The sequence below is a fragment of the Pristiophorus japonicus genome, chromosome 11, assembly GCF_044704955.1.
Source record: "Pristiophorus japonicus isolate sPriJap1 chromosome 11, sPriJap1.hap1, whole genome shotgun sequence".
Lineage (NCBI taxonomy): Eukaryota > Metazoa > Chordata > Chondrichthyes > Pristiophoridae > Pristiophorus > Pristiophorus japonicus.
In genome coordinates, this window is record NC_091987.1 from 143,170,740 (window position 1) to 143,190,239 (window position 19,500).

Below are 19,500 nucleotides of genomic sequence, written 5' to 3' on the forward strand. Positions count from 1 at the left end.
ATTTAGATGAGGTCACTGGGAGTGTGTTATTATTTAGATAAAGTCACTGGGAGTGTGTTACTATTGATGATGTCACTGGGAGTGGTTACTATTTAGATGAGGTAATTGGGTGTGTGTTACTATTTCGATGAGGTCACTGGGAGTGTGTTACTCTTTAGATGAGGTCACTGGGAGTGTGTTACTATTTAGATGAGGTCACTGGGAGTGTGTTACTATTTCACTGACGTCACTGGGAGTGTGTTACTATTTAGATGAGGTCACTGGGGGTGATTTACTATTGATGAGGTCACTGGGGGTGTGTTACTATTGATGTGGTCACTGGGAGTGTGTTAATGTTGATGAGGTCACTGGGAGTGTGTTATTATTTAGATGAGGTCACTGGGAGTGTGTTACTATTTAAATGAGGTCACCAGGTGTCTGTAACTATTTAGAAGAGGTCACTAGGAGTGCGTTACTATTTAGATGAGGTCACTGGGAATTTGTTACTATTGATGAGGTCACTGGGAGTGTGTTACTATTTAGATGATGTCACTGGGAGTGTGTAACTATTGATGAGATCACTGGGGGTGTGTGACTATTGATGTGGTCACTGGGAGTGTGTTACTATTGATGGAGTCACTAGGAGTGTGTTACTATTGATGAGGTCACGGGGAATGTGTTACTATTTAGATAAAGTCACTGGGTGTGTGTTACTATTTAGATGAGGTCACTGTGAGTGTGTTACTATTTAGATGAGGTCACTGGGAGTGTGTTACTATTGATGAGGTCACTGGGTGTGTGTTACTATTTAGATGAGGTCACTGTGAGTGTGTTACTATTTAGATGAGGTCACTGGGAGTGTGTTACTATTGATGAGGTCACTGGGAGTGTGTTACTGTTTAGATGAGGTAATTGGGTCTGTGTTACTATTTAGATGAGGTCACTAGGAGTGTGTTACTATTTAGATGAGGTCACTGGGAGTGTGTTACTATTTCACTGACGTCACTGGGAGTGTGTTACTATTTAGATGCTGTCACTGGGGGTTTGTTACTATTTAGATGAGCTCACTGCGGGTGTGCCAATATTTAAATGAGGTCACTGGGAGTGATTTACTATTGATGAGGTCACTGGGGGTGTGTTACTATTGATGTGGTCACTGGGAGTGTGTTACTATTGATGAAGTCACTGTGAGTGTGTTATTATTTATATGAGGTCACTGGGAGTGTGTTACTATTTAAATGAGGTCACCAGGTGTCTGTAACTATTTAGAAGAGGTCACTAGGAGTGCGTTACTATTTAGATGAGGTCACTGGGAATTTGTTACTATTGATGAGATCACTGGGGGTGTGTTACTATTGATGATGTCACTGGGAGTGTGTTACTATTTAGATGAGGTCACTGGGAGCGTGTTACTCTTTAGATTAGGTCACTGGGAGTATGTCACTATTTAGCTGAGGTCACTGGGAGTGTGTTATTATTTCGATAAAGTCACTGGGAGTGTGTTACTATTGATGATGTCACTGGGAGTGTGTTACTATTTAGATGAGGTAATTGGGTGTGTGTTACTATTTAGATGAGGTCACTGGGAGTGTGTTACTCTTTAGATGAGGTCACTGGGAGTGTGTTACTCTTTCGATGAGGTCACTGGGAGTGAGTTACTATTTAGATGAGGTCACTGGGAGTGTGTTACTATTTCACTGACGTCACTGGAAGTGTGTTACTATTTAGATGCGGTCACTGGGGGTGTGTTACTATTGATGATGTCACTGGGAGTGTGTTACTATTGATGAGGTCACTGGGAGTGTGTTACTATTTAGATGAGGTCACTGTGGATGTGTTGCTATTGATGAGGTCACTGGGAGTGTGTTACTATTTAGATGAGGTCACTGGGGATGTGTTACTATTGATGAGGTCACTTGGAGTGTGTTACTATTTAGATGATGTCACTGGGAGTGTGTAACTATTGATGAGGTCACTGGGGGTGTGTTACTATTGATATGGTCACTGGGAGTGTGTTACTATTGATGAAGTCACTAGGAGTGTGTTACTATTGATGAGGTCACGGGGAGTGTGTTACTATTTAGATAAAGTCACTGCGAGTGTGTTACTATTTAGATGAGGTCACTGAGTGTGTGTTACTATTTCGATGAGGTCACTGTGAGTGTGTTACTATTTAGATGAGGTCACTGGGAGTGTGTTACTAATGATGAGGTCACTGGGAGTGTGTTACTATTTAGATGAGGTAATTGGGTGTGTGTTACTATTTAGATGAGGTCACTGGGAGTGTGTTACTCTTTAGAGAAGGTCACTGGGAGTCTGTTACTATTTCACTGACGTCACTGGGAGTGTGTTGCTATTTAGATGCGGTTAATGGGGGTGTGTTACTATTTAGATGAGCTCACTGCGGGTGTGCCAATATTTAAATGAGGTCACTGGGAGTGTGTTACTTTTTAGATGAGGTCACTGGGAGTGTGTTATTATTTAGATGAGGTCATTGGAAGTGTGTTACTATGCAAATGAGGTCTCTTGGAGTGAGTTACTATTTAGATGATGTCACTGGAAGTGTGTTACTATTGAAGAGGTTACTGAGAGTGTGTTACTATTTCAATGAGGTCGCTGGGAATTTGTTACTATTGATGAGATCACTGGGGGTGTGTTACTATTGATGAGGTCACTCGGAGTGTGTTACTATTGATGATGTCACTGGGAGTGTGTTACTATTGATGAGGTCACTGGGAGTGTGTTACTATTTAGATGAGGTTATTGGATATGTGTTACTATTTTGATGAGGTCACTGGGAGTGTGTTACTCTTTAGATGAGGTCACTGGGAGTGTGTTACTATTTAGATGAGGTCACTGGGAGCGTGTTACGCTTTAGATTAGGTCACTGGGAGTATGTCACTATTAGCTGAGGTCACTGGGAGTGTGTTATTATTTCGATAAAGTCACTGGGAGTGTGTTACTATTGATGATGTCACTGGGAGTGTGTTACTATTTAGATGAGGTAATTGGGTGTGTGTTACTATTTAGATGAGGTCACTGGGAGTGTGTTACTCTTTAGATGAGGTCACTGGGAGTGTGTTACTATTTAGATGAGGTCACTGGGAGTGTGTTACTATTTCACTGACGTCACTGGGAGTGTGCTACTATTTAGATGAGGTCACTGGGGGTGTGTTACTATTTAGATGAGCTCACTGCGGGTGTGCCAATATTTAAATGAGGTCACTGGGAGTGATTTACTATTGATGAGGTCACTGGGGGTGTGTTACTATTGATGTGGTCACTGGGAGTGTGTTACTATTGATGAAGTCACTAGGAGTGTGTTACTATTGATGATGTCATTGGGAGTGTGTTACTATTGATGAGGTCACTGGGAGTGTGTTACTATTTAGATGAGGTAATTGGGTGTGTGTTACTATTTTGATGAGGTCACTGGGAGTGTGTTACTCTTTAGATGAGGTCACTGGGAGTGTGTTACTATTTAGATGAGGTCACTGGGAGCGTGTTACTAATGATGAGGTCACTGGGAGTGTGTTACTATTTAGATGAGGTAATTGGGTGTGTGTTACTATTTAGATGAGGTCACTGGGAGTGTGTTACTCTTTAGAGAAGGTCACTGGGAGTGTGTTACTATTTCACTGACGTCACTGGGAGTGTGTTGCTATTTAGATGCGGTTAATGGGGGTGTGTTACTATTTAGATGAGCTCACTGCGGGTGTGCCAATATTTAAATGAGGTCACTGGGAGTGTGTTACTTTTTAGATGAGGTCACTGGGAGTGTGTTATTATTTAGATGAGGTCATTGGAAGTGTGTTACTATGCAAATGAGGTCTCTTGGAGTGAGTTACTATTTAGATGATGTCACTGGAAGTGTGTTACTATTGAAGAGGTTACTGAGAGTGTGTTACTATTTCGATGAGGTCGCTGGGAATTTGTTACTATTGATGAGATCACTGGGGGTGTGTTACTATTGATGAGGTCACTCGGAGTGTGTTACTATTGATGATGTCACTGGGAGTGTGTTACTATTGATGAGGTCACTGGGAGTGTGTTACTATTTAGATGAGGTTATTGGATATGTGTTACTATTTTGATGAGGTCACTGGGAGTGTGTTACTCTTTAGATGAGGTCACTGGGAGTGTGTTACTATTTAGATGAGGTCACTGGGAGCGTGTTACGCTTTAGATTAGGTCACTGGGAGTATGTCACTATTTAGCTGAGGTCACTGGGAGTGTGTTATTATTTCGATAAAGTCACTGGGAGTGTGTTACTATTGATGATGTCACTGGGAGTGTGTTACTATTTAGATGAGGTAATTGGGTGTGTGTTACTATTTAGATGAGGTCACTGGGAGTGTGTTACTCTTTAGATGAGGTCACTGGGAGTGTGTTACTATTTAGATGAGGTCACTGGGAGTGTGTTACTATTTCACTGACGTCACTGGGAGTGTGCTACTATTTAGATGAGGTCACTGGGGGTGTGTTACTATTTAGATGAGCTCACTGCGGGTGTGCCAATATTTAAATGAGGTCACTGGGAGTGATTTACTATTGATGAGGTCACTGGGGGTGTGTTACTATTGATGTGGTCACTGGGAGTGTGTTACTATTGATGAAGTCACTAGGAGTGTGTTACTATTGATGATGTCATTGGGAGTGTGTTACTATTGATGAGGTCACTGGGAGTGTGTTACTATTTAGATGAGGTAATTGGGTGTGTGTTACTATTTTGATGAGGTCACTGGGAGTGTGTTACTCTTTAGATGAGGTCACTGGGAGTGTGTTACTATTTAGATGAGGTCACTGGGAGCGTGTTACTCTTTAGATTAGGTCACTGGGAGTGTGTCACTATTTAGATGAGGTCACTGGGAGTGTGTTATTATTTAGATAAAGTCACTGGGAGTGTGTTACTATTGATGATGTCACTGGGAGTGGTTACTATTTAGATGAGGTAATTGGGTGTGTGTTACTATTTAGATGAGGTCACTGGGAGTGTGTTACTCTTTAGATGAGGTCACTGGGAGTGTGTTACTATTTAGATGAGGTCACTGGGAGTGTGTTACTATTTCACTGACGTCACTGGGAGTGTGTTACTATTTAGATGAGGTCACTGGGGGTGATTTACTATTGATGAGGTCACTGGGGGTGTGTTACTATTGATGTGGTCACTGGGAGTGTGTTACTGTTGATGAGGTCACTGGGAGTGTGTTATTATTTAGATGAGGTCACTGGGAGTGTGTTACTATTTAAATGAGGTCACCAGGTGTCTGTAACTATTTAGAAGAGGTCACTAGGAGTGCGTTACTATTTAGATGAGGTCACTGGGAATTTGTTACTATTGATGAGGTCACTGGGAGTGTGTTACTATTTAGATGATGTCACTGGGAGTGTGTAACTATTGATGAGATCACTGGGGGTGTGTTACTATTGATGTGGTCACTGGGAGTGTGTTACTATTGATGGAGTCACTAGGAGTGTGTTACTATTGATGAGGTCACGGGGAATGTGTTACTATTTAGATAAAGTCACTGGGTGTGTGTTACTATTTAGATGAGGTCACTGTGAGTGTGTTACTATTTAGATGAGGTCACTGGGAGTGTGTTACTATTGATGAGGTCACTGGGTGTGTGTTACTATTTAGATGAGGTCACTGTGAGTGTGTTACTATTTAGATGAGGTCACTGGGAGTGTGTTACTATTGATGAGGTCACTGGGAGTGTGTTACTGTTTAGATGAGGTAATTGGGTCTGTGTTACTATTTAGATGAGGTCACTAGGAGTGTGTTACTATTTAGATGAGGTCACTGGGAGTGTGTTACTATTTCACTGACGTCACTGGGAGTGTGTTACTATTTAGATGCTGTCACTGGGGGTTTGTTACTATTTAGATGAGCTCACTGCGGGTGTGCCAATATTTAAATGAGGTCACTGGGAGTGATTTACTATTGATGAGGTCACTGGGGGTGTGTTACTATTGATGTGGTCACTGGGAGTGTGTTACTATTGATGAAGTCACTGTGAGTGTGTTATTATTTATATGAGGTCACTGGGAGTGTGTTACTATTTAAATGAGGTCACCAGGTGTCTGTAACTATTTAGAAGAGGTCACTAGGAGTGCGTTACTATTTAGATGAGGTCACTGGGAATTTGTTACTATTGATGAGATCACTGGGGGTGTGTTACTATTGATGAGGTCACTGGGAGTGTGTTACTATTTAGATGAGGTAATTGGGTGTGTGTTACTATTTTGATGAGGTCACTGGGAGTGTGTTACTCTTTAGATGAGGTCACTGGGAGTGTGTTACTATTTAGATGAGGTCACTGGGAGAGTGTTACTCTCTAGATGAGGTCACTGGGAGTGAGTCACTATTTAGATTAGGTCACTGGGAGTGTGTCACTATGTAGATGAGGTCACTGGGAGTGTGTTATTATTTAGATAAAGTCACTGGGAGTGTCTTACTATTGATGATGTCACTTGGAGTGTGTTACTATTTAGTTGAGGTCACTGGGAGTGTGTTACTATTTAGATGAGGTCACTGGGGGTGTGTTACTCTTTAGATGAGCTCACTGCGGGTGTGCCAATATTTAAATGAGGTCACTGGGAGTGATTTACTATTGATGAGGTCACTGGGGGTGTGTTACTATTGATGTGGTCACTGGGAGTGTGTTACTATTGATGAAGTCACTAGGAGTGTGTTACTATTGATGATGTCACTGGGAGTGTGTTACTATTGATGAGGTCACTGGGAGTGTGTTACTATTTAGATGAGGTAATTGGGTGTGTGTTACTATTTTGATGAGGTCACTGGGAGTGTGTTACTCTTTAGATGAGGTCACTGGGAGTGTGTTACTATTTAGATGAGGTCACTGGGAGCGTGTTACTCTTTAGATTAGGTCACTGGGAGTGTGTCACTATTTAGATGAGGTCACTGGGAGTGTGTTATTATTTAGATAAAGTCACTGGGAGTGTGTTACTATTGATGATGTCACTGGGAGTGTGTTACTATTTAGATGAGGTAATTGGGTGTGTGTTACTATTTAGATGAGGTCACTGGGAGTGTGTTACTCTTTAGATGAGGTCACTGGGAGTGTGTTACTATTTAGATGAGGTCACTGGGAGTGTGTTACTATTTCACTGACGTCACTGGGAGTGTGTTACTATTTAGATGAGGTCACTGGGGGTGATTTACTATTGATGAGGTCACTGGGGGTGTGTTACTATTGATGTGGTCACTGGAAGTGTGTTACTATTGATGAAGTCACTGGGAGTGTGTTATTATTTAGATGAGGTCACTGGGAGTGTGTTACTATTTAAATGAGGTCACCAGGTGTCTGTAACTATTTAGAAGAGGTCACTAGGAGTGCGTTATTATTTAGATGAGGTCACTGGGAATTTGTTACTATTGATGAGGTAACTGGGAGTGTGTTACTATTTAGATGATGTCACTGGGAGTGTGTAACTATTGATGAGATCACTGGGGGTGTGTTACTATTGATGTGGTCACTGGGAGTGTGTTACTATTGATGAAGTCACTAGGAGTGTGTTACTATTGATGAGGTCACGGGGAGTGTGTTACTATTTAGATAAAGTCACTGGGAGTGTGTTACTATTGATGAGGTCACTGGGTGTGTGTTACTATTTAGATGAGGTCACTGTGAGTGTGTTACTATTTAGATGAGGTCACTGGGAGTGTGTTACTATTGATGAGGTCACTGGGAGTGTGTTACTGTTTAGATGAGGTAATTGGGTCTGTGTTACTATTTAGATGAGGTCACTAGGAGTGTGTTACTATTTAGATGAGGTCACTGGGAGTGATTTACTATTGATGAGGTCACTGGGGGTGTGTTACTATTGATGTGGTCACTGGGAGTGTGTTACTATTGATGAAGTCACTGGGAGTGTGTTATTATTTATATGAGGTCACTGGGAGTGTGTTACTATTTAAATGAGGTCACCAGGTGTCTGTAACTATTTAGAAGAGGTCACTAGGAGTGCGTTACTATTTAGATGAGGTCACTGGGAATTTGTTACTATTGATGAGATCACTGGGGGTGTGTTACTATTGATGATGTCACTGGGAGTGTGTTACTATTGATGAGGTCACTGGGAGTGTGTTACTATTTAGATGAGGTAATTGGGTGTGTGTTACTATTTAGATGAGGTCACTGGGAGTGTGTTACTCTTTAGATGAGGTCACTGGGAGTGTGTTACTATTTAGATGAGGTCACTGGGAGCGTGTTACTCTCTAGATGAGGTCACTGGGAGTGAGTCACTATTTAGATTAGGTCACTGGGAGTGTGTCACTATTTAGATGAGGTCACTGGGAGTGTGTTATTATTTAGATAAAGTCACTGGGAGTGTGTTACTATTGATGATGTCACTTGGAGTGTGTTACTATTTAGTTGAGGTCACTGGGAGTGTGTTACTATTTAGATGAGGTCACTGGGGGTGTGTTACTCTTTAGATGAGCTCACTGCGGGTGTGCCAATATTTAAATGAGGTCACTGGGAGTGATTTACTATTGATGAGGTCACTGGGGGTGTGTTACTATTGATGTGGTCACTGGGAGTGTGTTACTATTGATGAAGTCACTAGGAGTGTGTTACTATTGATGATGTCACTGGGAGTGTGTTACTATTGATGAGGTCACTGGGAGTGTGTTACTATTTAGATGAGGTAATTGGGTGTGTGTTACTATTTTGATGAGGTCACTGGGAGTGTGTTACTCTTTAGATGAGGTCACTGGGAGTGTGTTACTATTTAGATGAGGTCACTGGGAGCGTGTTACTCTTTAGATTAGGTCACTGGGAGTGTGTCACTATTTAGATGAGGTCACTGGGAGTGTGTTATTATTTAGATAAAGTCACTGGGAGTGTGTTACTATTGATGATGTCACTGGGAGTGTGTTACTATTTAGATGAGGTAATTGGGTGTGTGTTACTATTTAGATGAGGTCACTGGGAGTGTGTTACTCTTTAGATGAGGTCACTGGGAGTGTGTTACTATTTAGATGAGGTCACTGGGAGTGTGTTACTATTTCACTGACGTCACTGGGAGTGTGTTACTATTTAGATGAGGTCACTGGGGGTGATTTACTATTGATGAGGTCACTGGGGGTGTGTTACTATTGATGTGGTCACTGGAAGTGTGTTACTATTGATGAAGTCACTGGGAGTGTGTTATTATTTAGATGAGGTCACTGGGAGTGTGTTACTATTTAAATGAGGTCACCAGGTGTCTGTAACTATTTAGAAGAGGTCACTAGGAGTGCGTTATTATTTAGATGAGGTCACTGGGAATTTGTTACTATTGATGAGGTAACTGGGAATGTGTTACTATTTAGATGATGTCACTGGGAGTGTGTAACTATTGATGAGATCACTGGGGGTGTGTTACTATTGATGTGGTCACTGGGAGTGTGTTACTATTGATGAAGTCACTAGGAGTGTGTTACTATTGATGAGGTCACGGGGAGTGTGTTACTATTTAGATAAAGTCACTGGGAGTGTGTTACTATTGATGAGGTCACTGGGTGTGTGTTACTATTTAGATGAGGTCACTGTGAGTGTGTTACTATTTAGATGAGGTCACTGGGAGTGTGTTACTATTGATGAGGTCACTGGGAGTGTGTTACTGTTTAGATGAGGTAATTGGGTCTGTGTTACTATTTAGATGAGGTCACTAGGAGTGTGTTACTATTTAGATGAGGTCACTGGGAGTGTGTTACTATTTCACTGACGTCACTGGGAGTGTGTTACTATTTAGATGCTGTCACTGGGGGTTTGTTACTATTTAGATGAGCTCACTGCGGGTGTGCCAATATTTAAATGAGGTCACTGGGAGTGATTTACTATTGATGAGGTCACTGGGGGTGTGTTACTATTGATGTGGTCACTGGGAGTGTGTTACTATTGATGAAGTCACTGGGAGTGTGTTATTATTTATATGAGGTCACTGGGAGTGTGTTACTATTTAAATGAGGTCACCAGGTGTCTGTAACTATTTAGAAGAGGTCACTAGGAGTGCGTTACTATTTAGATGAGGTCACTGGGAATTTGTTACTATTGATGAGATCACTGGGGGTGTGTTACTATTGATGATGTCACTGGGAGTGTGTTACTATTGATGAGGTCACTGGGAGTGTGTTACTATTTAGATGAGGTAATTGGGTGTGTGTTACTATTTAGATGAGGTCACTGGGAGTGTGTTACTCTTTAGATGAGGTCACTGGGAGTGTGTTACTATTTAGATGAGGTCACTGGGAGCGTGTTACTCTTTAGATGAGGTCACTGGGAGTGAGTCACTATTTAGATTAGGTCACTGGGAGTGTGTCACTATTTAGATGAGGTCACTGGGAGTGTGTTATTATTTAGATAAAGTCACTGGGAGTGTGTTACTATTGATGATGTCACTGGGAGTGTGTTACTATTGATTTGGTCACTGGGAGTGTGTTACTTTTAAGATGAGGTCACTGGGAGTGTGTTATTATTCAGATGAGGTCACTGGGAGTGTGTTACTATTTAAATGAGGTCACCGGGTTTCTGTAACTATTTAGAAGAGGTCACTAGGAGTGTGTTACTATTTAAATGAGGTCATTGGGAGTGTGTTACTCTGTAAATGAGGTCACTTGGAGTGAGTTACTATTTAGATGAAGTCACTGGAAGTGTGTTACTATTGAAGAGGTTACTGAGAGTGTGTTACTATTTCAATGAGGTCACTGGGAATTTGTTACTATTGATGAGATCACTGGGGGTGTGTTACTATTGATGAGGTCACTCGGAGTATGTTACTATTGATGATGTCACTAGGAGTGTGTTACTATTGATGAGGTCACTGGGAGTGTGTTACTATTTAGATGAGGTCACTGGGGATGTTTTGCTGTTGATCAGGTCACTGGGAGTGTGTTAATATTTAGATGATGTCACTGGAAGTGTGTTACTATTGATGAGATCACTGGGGGTGTGTTACTATTGATGAGGTCACTGGGGATGTGTTACTATTGATGAGGTCACTTGGAGTGAGTTACTATTTAGATGATGTCACTGGGAGTGTGCAACTATTAATGAGGTCACTGGGGGTGTGTTACTATTGATGTGGTCACTGGGAGTGTGTTACTATTGATGAAGTCACTAGGAGTGTGTTACTATTGATGAGGTCACGGGGAGTATGTTACTATTTAGATAAAGTCACTGGGAGTGTGTTACTATTTAGATGAGGTCACTGGGTGTGTGTTACTATTTAGATGAGGTCACTGTGAGTGTGTTACTATTTAGATGAGGTCACCGGGAGTGTGTTACTATTTAGATGAGGTAATTGGGTGTGTGTTACTATTTAGATGAGGTCACTGGGAGTGTGTTACTATTTAGATGAGGTCACTGGGAGTGTGTTACTATTTAAATGAGGTAACCCGGGTGTCTGTAACTATTTAGAAGAGGTCACTAGGAGTGCGTTACTATTTAGATGAGGTCATTGGGAGTGTGTTACTATGTAAATGAGGTCACTTGGAGTGAGTTACTAATTAGATGATGTCACTGGAAGTGTGTTACTATTGATGAGGTTACTGAGAGTGTGTTACTATTTCAATGAGGTCACTGGGAATTTGTTACTATTGATGAGATCACTGGGGGTGTGTTACTATTGATGAGGTCACTCGGAGTGTGTTACTATTGATGATGTCACTGGGAGTGTGTTACTATTGATGAGGTCACTGGGAGTGTGTTACTATTTAGATGAGGTCACTGTGGATGTGTTGCTATTGATGAGGTCACTGGGAGTGTGTTACTATTTAGATGATGTCACTGGGAGTGTGTAACTATTGATGAGGTCACTGGGGGTGTGTTACTATTGATGTGGTCACTGGGAGTGTGTTACTATTGATGAAGTCACTAGGAGTGTGTTACTATTGATGAGGTCACGGGGAGTGTGTTACTATTTAGATAAAGTCACTGGGAGTGTGTTACTATTTAGATGAAGTCACTGGGTGTGTGTTACTATTTAGATGAGGTCACTGTGAGTGTGTTACTATTTAGATGAGGTCACTGGGAGTGTGTTACTATTGATGAGGTCACTGGGTGTGTGTTACTATTTAGATGAGGTCACTGTGAGTGTGTTACTATTTAGATGAGGTCACTGGGAGTGTGTTACTATTGATGAGGTCACTGGGAGTGTGTTACTGTTTAGATGAGGTAATTGGGTCTGTGTTACTATTTAGATGAGGTCACTAGGAGTGTGTTACTATTTAGATGAGGTCACTGGGAGTGTGTTACTATTTCACTGACGTCACTGGGAGTGTGTTACTATTTAGATGCTGTCACTGGGGGTTTGTTACTATTTAGATGAGCTCACTGCGGGTGTGCCAATATTTAAATGAGGTCACTGGGAGTGTGTTACTTTTTAGATGAGGTCACTGGGAGTGTGTTATTATTTAGATGAGGTCACTGGGAGTGTGTTATTATTTAAATGAGGTCACCGGGTGTCTAACTATTTAGAAGAGGTCACTAAGAGTGCGTTACTATTTAGATGAGGTCATTGGGAGTGTGTTACTATGTAAATGAGGTCACTTGGAGTGAGTTACTATTTAGATGATGTCACTGGAAGTGTGTTGCTATTGAAGAGGTTACTGAGAGTGTGTTACTATTTCAATGAGGTCACTGGGAATTTGTGACTATTGATGAGATCACTGGGGGTGTGTTACTATTGATGAGGTCACTCGGAGTGTGTTACTATTGATGAGGTCACTGGGAGTGTGTTACTATTTAGATGAGGTCACTGTGGATGTGTTGCTATTGATGAGGTCACTGGGAGTGTGTTACTATTTAGATGATGTCACTGGAAGTGTGTTACTATTGATGAGATCACTGAGGGTGTGTTACTATTGATGAGGTCACTGGGGATGTGTTACTATTGATGAGGTCACTTGGAGTGTGTTACTATTTAGATGATGTCACTGGGAGTGTGTAACTATTGATGAAGTCACTAGGAGTGTGTTACTATTGATGAGGTCACGGGGAGTGTGTTACTATTTAGATGAGGTCACTGGGTGTGTGTTACTATTTAGATGAGGTCACTGGGAGTGTGTTACTATTTAGATGAGGTCACTAGGAGTGTGTAACTATTGATGAGGTCACTGGGAGTGTGTTACTATTTAGATGAGGTCACTAGGAGTGTGTTACTATTGATGAGGTCACTGGGTGTGTGTTACTATTTAGATTAGGTCACTGGGAGTGTGTTACTATTTCAATGAGGTCACTGGGTGTGTGTTACTATTTAGATGAGGTCACTCAGGGTGTGTTACTATTTAGATAAGGACACTGGGAGTGTGTTACTATTTCGATGAGGTCACTGTGAGTGTGTTACTATTTAGATGAGGTCACTGGGTGTGTTACTATTTCAATGAGGTCACTGGGAGTGTGTTACTAATTAGATGAGGTCACTGGGTGTGTATTACTATTTAGATGAGGTCACTGGGAGTGTGTTACTATTTCAAAGAGGTCACTGGGAGTGTGGTACTATTTAGATGAGGTCACTGGGTGTGTGTTACTATTTAGATGAGGTCACTGGGAGTGTGTTACTATTTCAATGAGGTCACTGGGTGTGTGTTACTATTTAGATGAGGTCACTGTGGATGTGTTGCTATTGATGAGGTCACTGGGAGTGTGTTACTATTTAGATGAGGTCACTGTGGATGTGTTGCTATTGATGAGGTCACTGGGAGTGTGTTACTATTTAGATGATGTCACTGGAAGTGTGTTACTATTGATGAGATCACTGAGGGTGTGTTACTATTGATGAGGTCACTGGGGATGTGTTGCTATTAATGAGGTCACTTGGAGTGTGTTACTATTTAGATGATGTCACTGGGAGTGTGTAACTATTGATGAGGTCACTGGGAGTGTGTTACTATTGATGTGGTCACTGGGAGTGTTTTACTATTGATGAAGTCACTAGGAGTGTGTTACTATTGATGAGGTCACGGGGACTGTGTTTCTCTTTAGATGAGGTCACTAGGAGTGTGTTACTATTGATGAGGTCACTGGGAGTGTGTTACTATTTAGATGAGGTCACTAGGAGTGTGTTACTATTGATGAGGTCACTGGGTGTGTGTTACTATTTAGATGAGGTCACTGGGAGTGTGTTACTATTTCAATGAGGTCACTGGGTGTGTGTTACTATTTAGATGAGGTCACTCAGGGTTTGTTACTATTTAGATAAGGACACTGGGAGTGTGTTACTATTTCGATGAGGTCACTCAGGGTTTGTTACTATTTAGATAAGGACACTGGGAGTGTGTTACTATTTCGATGAGGTCACTGTGAGTGTGTTACTATTTAGATGAGGTCACTGTGTGTGTGTTACTATTTATATGAGGTCACTGGAGTGTGTTACTATTTCAATGAGGTCACTGGGAATGTGTTACGAATTAGATGAGGTCACTGGGTGTGTATTACTATTTAGATGAGGTCACTGGGAGTGTGTTACTATTTCAAAGAGGTCACTGGGAGTGTGGTACTATTTAGATGAGGTCACTGGGTGTGTGTTACTATTTAGATGAGGTCACTGGGAGTGTGTTACTATTTAGATGAGGTCACTCAGGGTGTGTTACTATTTAGATAAGGACACTGGGAGTGTATTACTATTTCGATGAGGTCACTGTGAGTGTGCTACTATTTAGATGAGGTCACTGGGTGTGTGTTACTATTTAGATGAGGTCACTGGGAGTGTGTTACTATTTCAATGAGGTCACTGGGAGTGTGTTACTCTTTAGATGAGGTCACTGGGTGTGTATTACTATTTAGATGAGGTCACTGGGAGTGTGTTACTATTTAGATGAGGTCACTGGGTATGTATTACTATTTAGATGAGGTCACTGGGAGTGTGTTACTATTTCAAAGAGGTCACTGGGAGTGTGGTACTATTTAGATGAGGTCACTGGGTGTGTGTTACTATTTAGATGAGGTCACTGGGAGTGTGTTACTATTTCAATGAGGTCACTGGGTGTGTGTTACTATTTAGATGAGGTCACTCAGGGTGTGTTAGTATTTAGATGAGGACACTGGGAGTGTGTTACTATTTTGATGAGGTCACTGGGAGTGTGTTACTATTGATGAGGTCACTGGGTATGTGTTACTATTTAGATGAGGTCACTGGGAATGTGTTATTATTTAGATGAGGTCACTGGGAGTGTGTTACTATTGATGAGGTCACTGGGTATGTGTTACTATTTAGATGAGGTCACTGGGAATGTGTTACTATTTCGATGAGGTCACTCAGGGTTTGTTACTATTTAGATAAGGACACTGGGAGTGTGTTACTATTTCGATGAGGTCACTGTGAGTGTGTTACTATTTAGATGAGGTCACTGTGTGTGTGTTACTATTTATATGAGGTCACTGGAGTGTGTTACTATTTCAATGAGGTCACTGGGAATGTGTTACGAATTAGATGAGGTCACTGGGTGTGTATTACTATTTAGATGAGTTCACTGGGAGTGTGTTACTATTTCAAAGAGGTCACTGGGAGTGTGGTACTATTTAGATGAGGTCACTGGGTGTGTGTTACTATTTAGATGAGGTCACTGGGAGTGTGTTACTATTTAGATGAGGTCACTCAGGGTGTGTTACTATTTAGATAAGGACACTGGGAGTGTATTACTATTTCGATGAGGTCACTGTGAGTGTGCTACTATTTAGATGAGGTCACTGGGTGTGTGTTACTATTTAGATGAGGTCACTGGGAGTGTGTTACTATTTCAATGAGGTCACTGGGAGTGTGTTACAATTTAGATGAGGTCACTGGGTGTGTATTACTATTTAGATGAGGTCACTGGGAGTGTGTTACTATTTAGATGAGGTCACTGGGTATGTATTACTATTTAGATGAGGTCACTGGGAGTGTGTTACTATTTCAAAGAGGTCACTGGGAGTGTGGTACTATTTAGATGAGGTCACTGGGTATGTGTTACTATTTAGATGAGGTCACTGGGAGTGTGTTACTATTTCAATGAGGTCACTGGGTGTGTGTTACTATTTAGATGAGGTCACTCAGGGTGTGTTAGTATTTAGATGAGGACACTGGGAGTGTGTTACTATTTTGATGAGGTCACTGGGAGTGTGTTACTATTGATGAGGTCACTGGGTATGTGTTACTATTTAGATGAGGTCACTGGGAATGTGTTATTATTTAGATGAGTTCACTGGGAGTGTGTTACTATTTCGATGAGATCACTGGGAATGTGTTACGATTGATGAGGTCACTCGGAGTGTGTTACTGTTGATGAGGTCACTGCAAGTGTGTTACTATTGATGAGGTCACTGGGAGTGTGTTACTATTTCGATGATATCACTGGGAGTGTGTTACTGTTGATGTGGTCACTAGGAGTGTGTTACTATTGATGAGGTCACTGGGAGTGTGTTACTATTGATGAGGTCACTGGGGGTGTGTTACTAATGATGAGGTCACTGGGCATGTGTTACTATTTAGGTGCTGCTGAAACCCTCATCTATGTCTTTGTCATCTCCAAACTCAACTATTCCAAAACTTTTCATTTTGCACCCTCGATAAACTTCAGCTCATCCAAAACTCTGCTGTCTGTATCTTATCCCAGAAAGTTCCGCTTGCCAATCACTCCCATCCTCAATGACCTACATTGGCCACAATCCTGTTAATGCCTCAAAGTTATAATTCTCACCACTGTATTTAAATCCTTTAATGGCCTCAACCCCTCCCTACTTCCATAACCTCCCCCAGCCTGACAGCACCCCCGATCTCTGTGCCTCTGACTGAGCTCATGTGCATCCCCTACCATTGCTGCACCATTAGTGGCCGTGCATTCAGCATTCTAGGCCTCAGGAATTCCATCTCTAAACCTCTCTGCCTCACCACCTCTCTCTCCATCTTTAAAACCCTCCTGAAAACTCACTTCTTTTACAAGATAGTCACCCTTCATAATACCTCCTTTCGGCTTAGCATTCATTAAGAACATAAGAACATAAGGATTAGGAGCAGGAGTAGGCCTTATGATCCCATTCAATTATATCATGGCTGATCATCGACCTCAACTCCACTTTCTCGTCCGATCTCCATATCGCTTGATTTCCCCTAGACGCCAGAAATCTATTTATCTCAGCCTTGAATATATTCAGAGACTCAGCATCCACAGCCCTCTGGGGCAGAGAATTCCAAAGATTCACAACCCTCTGAATGAAGAAATTCCTCCTCATCTCTGGCTTCAATAGCCGACCCATTATCCTGAGACTGTACCCCCTAGTTCTAGACACTCCAGGGGAAACAACCTCTCAGCATCTACCTTGTCGATCCCCCTCAGAATCTTATAAGTTTCAATGAGATCACCTCACATTCTTCTAACCACCAGAGAGTATAGGTCCATTCTACACAATCTCTCATCATAGGACAACCCTCTCATCCCAGGGATCAATATTGTTGTTTATAAAAGAACTCCACAAGGCTGAGTACTGTGAGATAAACTTAGTGTGACCTTAGTCTTCTTTATTACAACTCCAGAGTGCCTAAACAACATGGCAGCCAACCTTTTATACTGGCCCTGCACGTGTGTGCAGGCGACGATTAGGATTCCAACAGTCACGTCCTCTGGTAGCAAGTATTACACTGTTACATATATAACATCACTCCCCACCAAAGTCTTCGGTACAAGTTATTTACAAGTTGAGGCGATCTGGAGTCCTTCATTCCCTGGTTGATCGTCGAAGTTCAAACCCTGGATTGTGTGAGTTGGCCAGACCATTGCTGCACTGCACCGCGGCTGGTCTGACCGGACTGTCAGAAACGGTGGGTTCATCGTCATGGTTGACAGCGAGGTCGATTGCTGGTTGGGTGTGTGTTGGTGGATCGTCGATGGTGATGTCCTCTTCAAGTCTTTCCTGGTTGTCTGGTCTGATCTAAATCCTTTCTGCACATTTGGCCATTTAACAGTTTGATTCTAAACATCCTATTTCCTTCCTTGGCCAAAATAGTGCCAGCAACTCACTTGGGACCATGACCGTCATTCAGAACAAACACAGGGTCGTTAACATCAATGTCACGTGAAACACCAGCGTGATTGTGGTACATGTTCTGCCAGTGTCGCCGGGTTTCCACGTGATCATTAGGATCCGGGTGGAATAGGGAGAGCCTGGTTTTGAGGGCTCTCTTCATTAACAATTCTGCCGGGGGAACCCCGGTGAGCGAGTGGGGTCGCATCCGGTAACTGAGCAGAATGCGAGACAAGCGGGTCTGCAGGGAGTTATCCGTCACATGTTTCATGCTCTGCTTGATTGTTTGGACTGCCCGCTCCACTTGACCGTTAGATGCAGGCTTAAACGGAGCAGATCTGACATGCTTGGTGCCATTGCGGGTCGTAAACTCGTTGAAGTCCGGACTGGTGAAACACGGTCCATTGTCGCTGAAAAGGACGTCGGGCAAGCCATGGGTGGTGAACATGGCCCCCCGGGGGCTTCCAATGATGGCTGTGGACGTGCTGGATGACATGATTACGCATTCAATCCATTTCGATTAAGCGTCCACAACTATTAAAAACATCTTTCCTAGAAAGGCCGGCAAAATCTATGTGGACTCTGGACCATGGTTTGGAGGGCCATGACCACAGACTCAGTGGAGCCTCACTTGGTGCATTGCTCAGTTGCGAGCAAGTGTTGCACTGATGCACGCATGACTCCAAATCCGAGTCAATGCTGGGCCACCAAACATGCGACCTGGCAATTGCGTACATCATGACAATGCCTGGGTGGGGACTGTGTAGGTCGCGTATAAATGCTTCCCTGCCTTTTTTTGGCAAAACCACATGATTACACATAAGAGACAATGCGACTGGATGGACATTCCAGCTTTGCACAGGTGAAACCGCTTAATTTCATCTTGCATTTCCCCGGGAATGGCCGACCAGTTCCCATTTAGGACGCAACTCTTTACTAATGATAGCACAGGATCCTGGCTGGTTCAGGTCCTGATCTGGCGAGCTGTGACGGGTGACACCTCGCTCTCAAAAGCATCCATGATCATTGGCAAGTCTGCAGGCTGCGCCATTTCAACCCCAGTGGTGGGCAATGGTAGCCGGCTGAGAGCATCGGCACAGTTTTCAGTGCCTGGTCTGTGGCGGATAACATATTCATAAGCAGATAATGTTAGTGCCCATCTTTGGATGTGGGACGAAGCATTGGTATTTATACCTTTGCTCTCTGAAAACAGCGAAATGAGTGGCTTGTGGTCAGTTTCAAGCTCAAACCGAAGTCCAAATAGATATTGGTGCATTTTCTTAACCCCATATACACATGCTAATACCTCTTTCTCGACCATACTACAGGCTCTCTCAGCCTTAGACAGACATCTAGACGCGTATGCAACCAGTTGGAGGTTGCCCGATACATTGGCTTGTTGTAACACACAGCCGACCCCGTACAATGAGGCATCATGAGCTAGCACTGAATGTTTACATGGGTCATAGTGTACAAGTAACTTATTTGAACATAGCAGGTTCCTGGCCTTCTC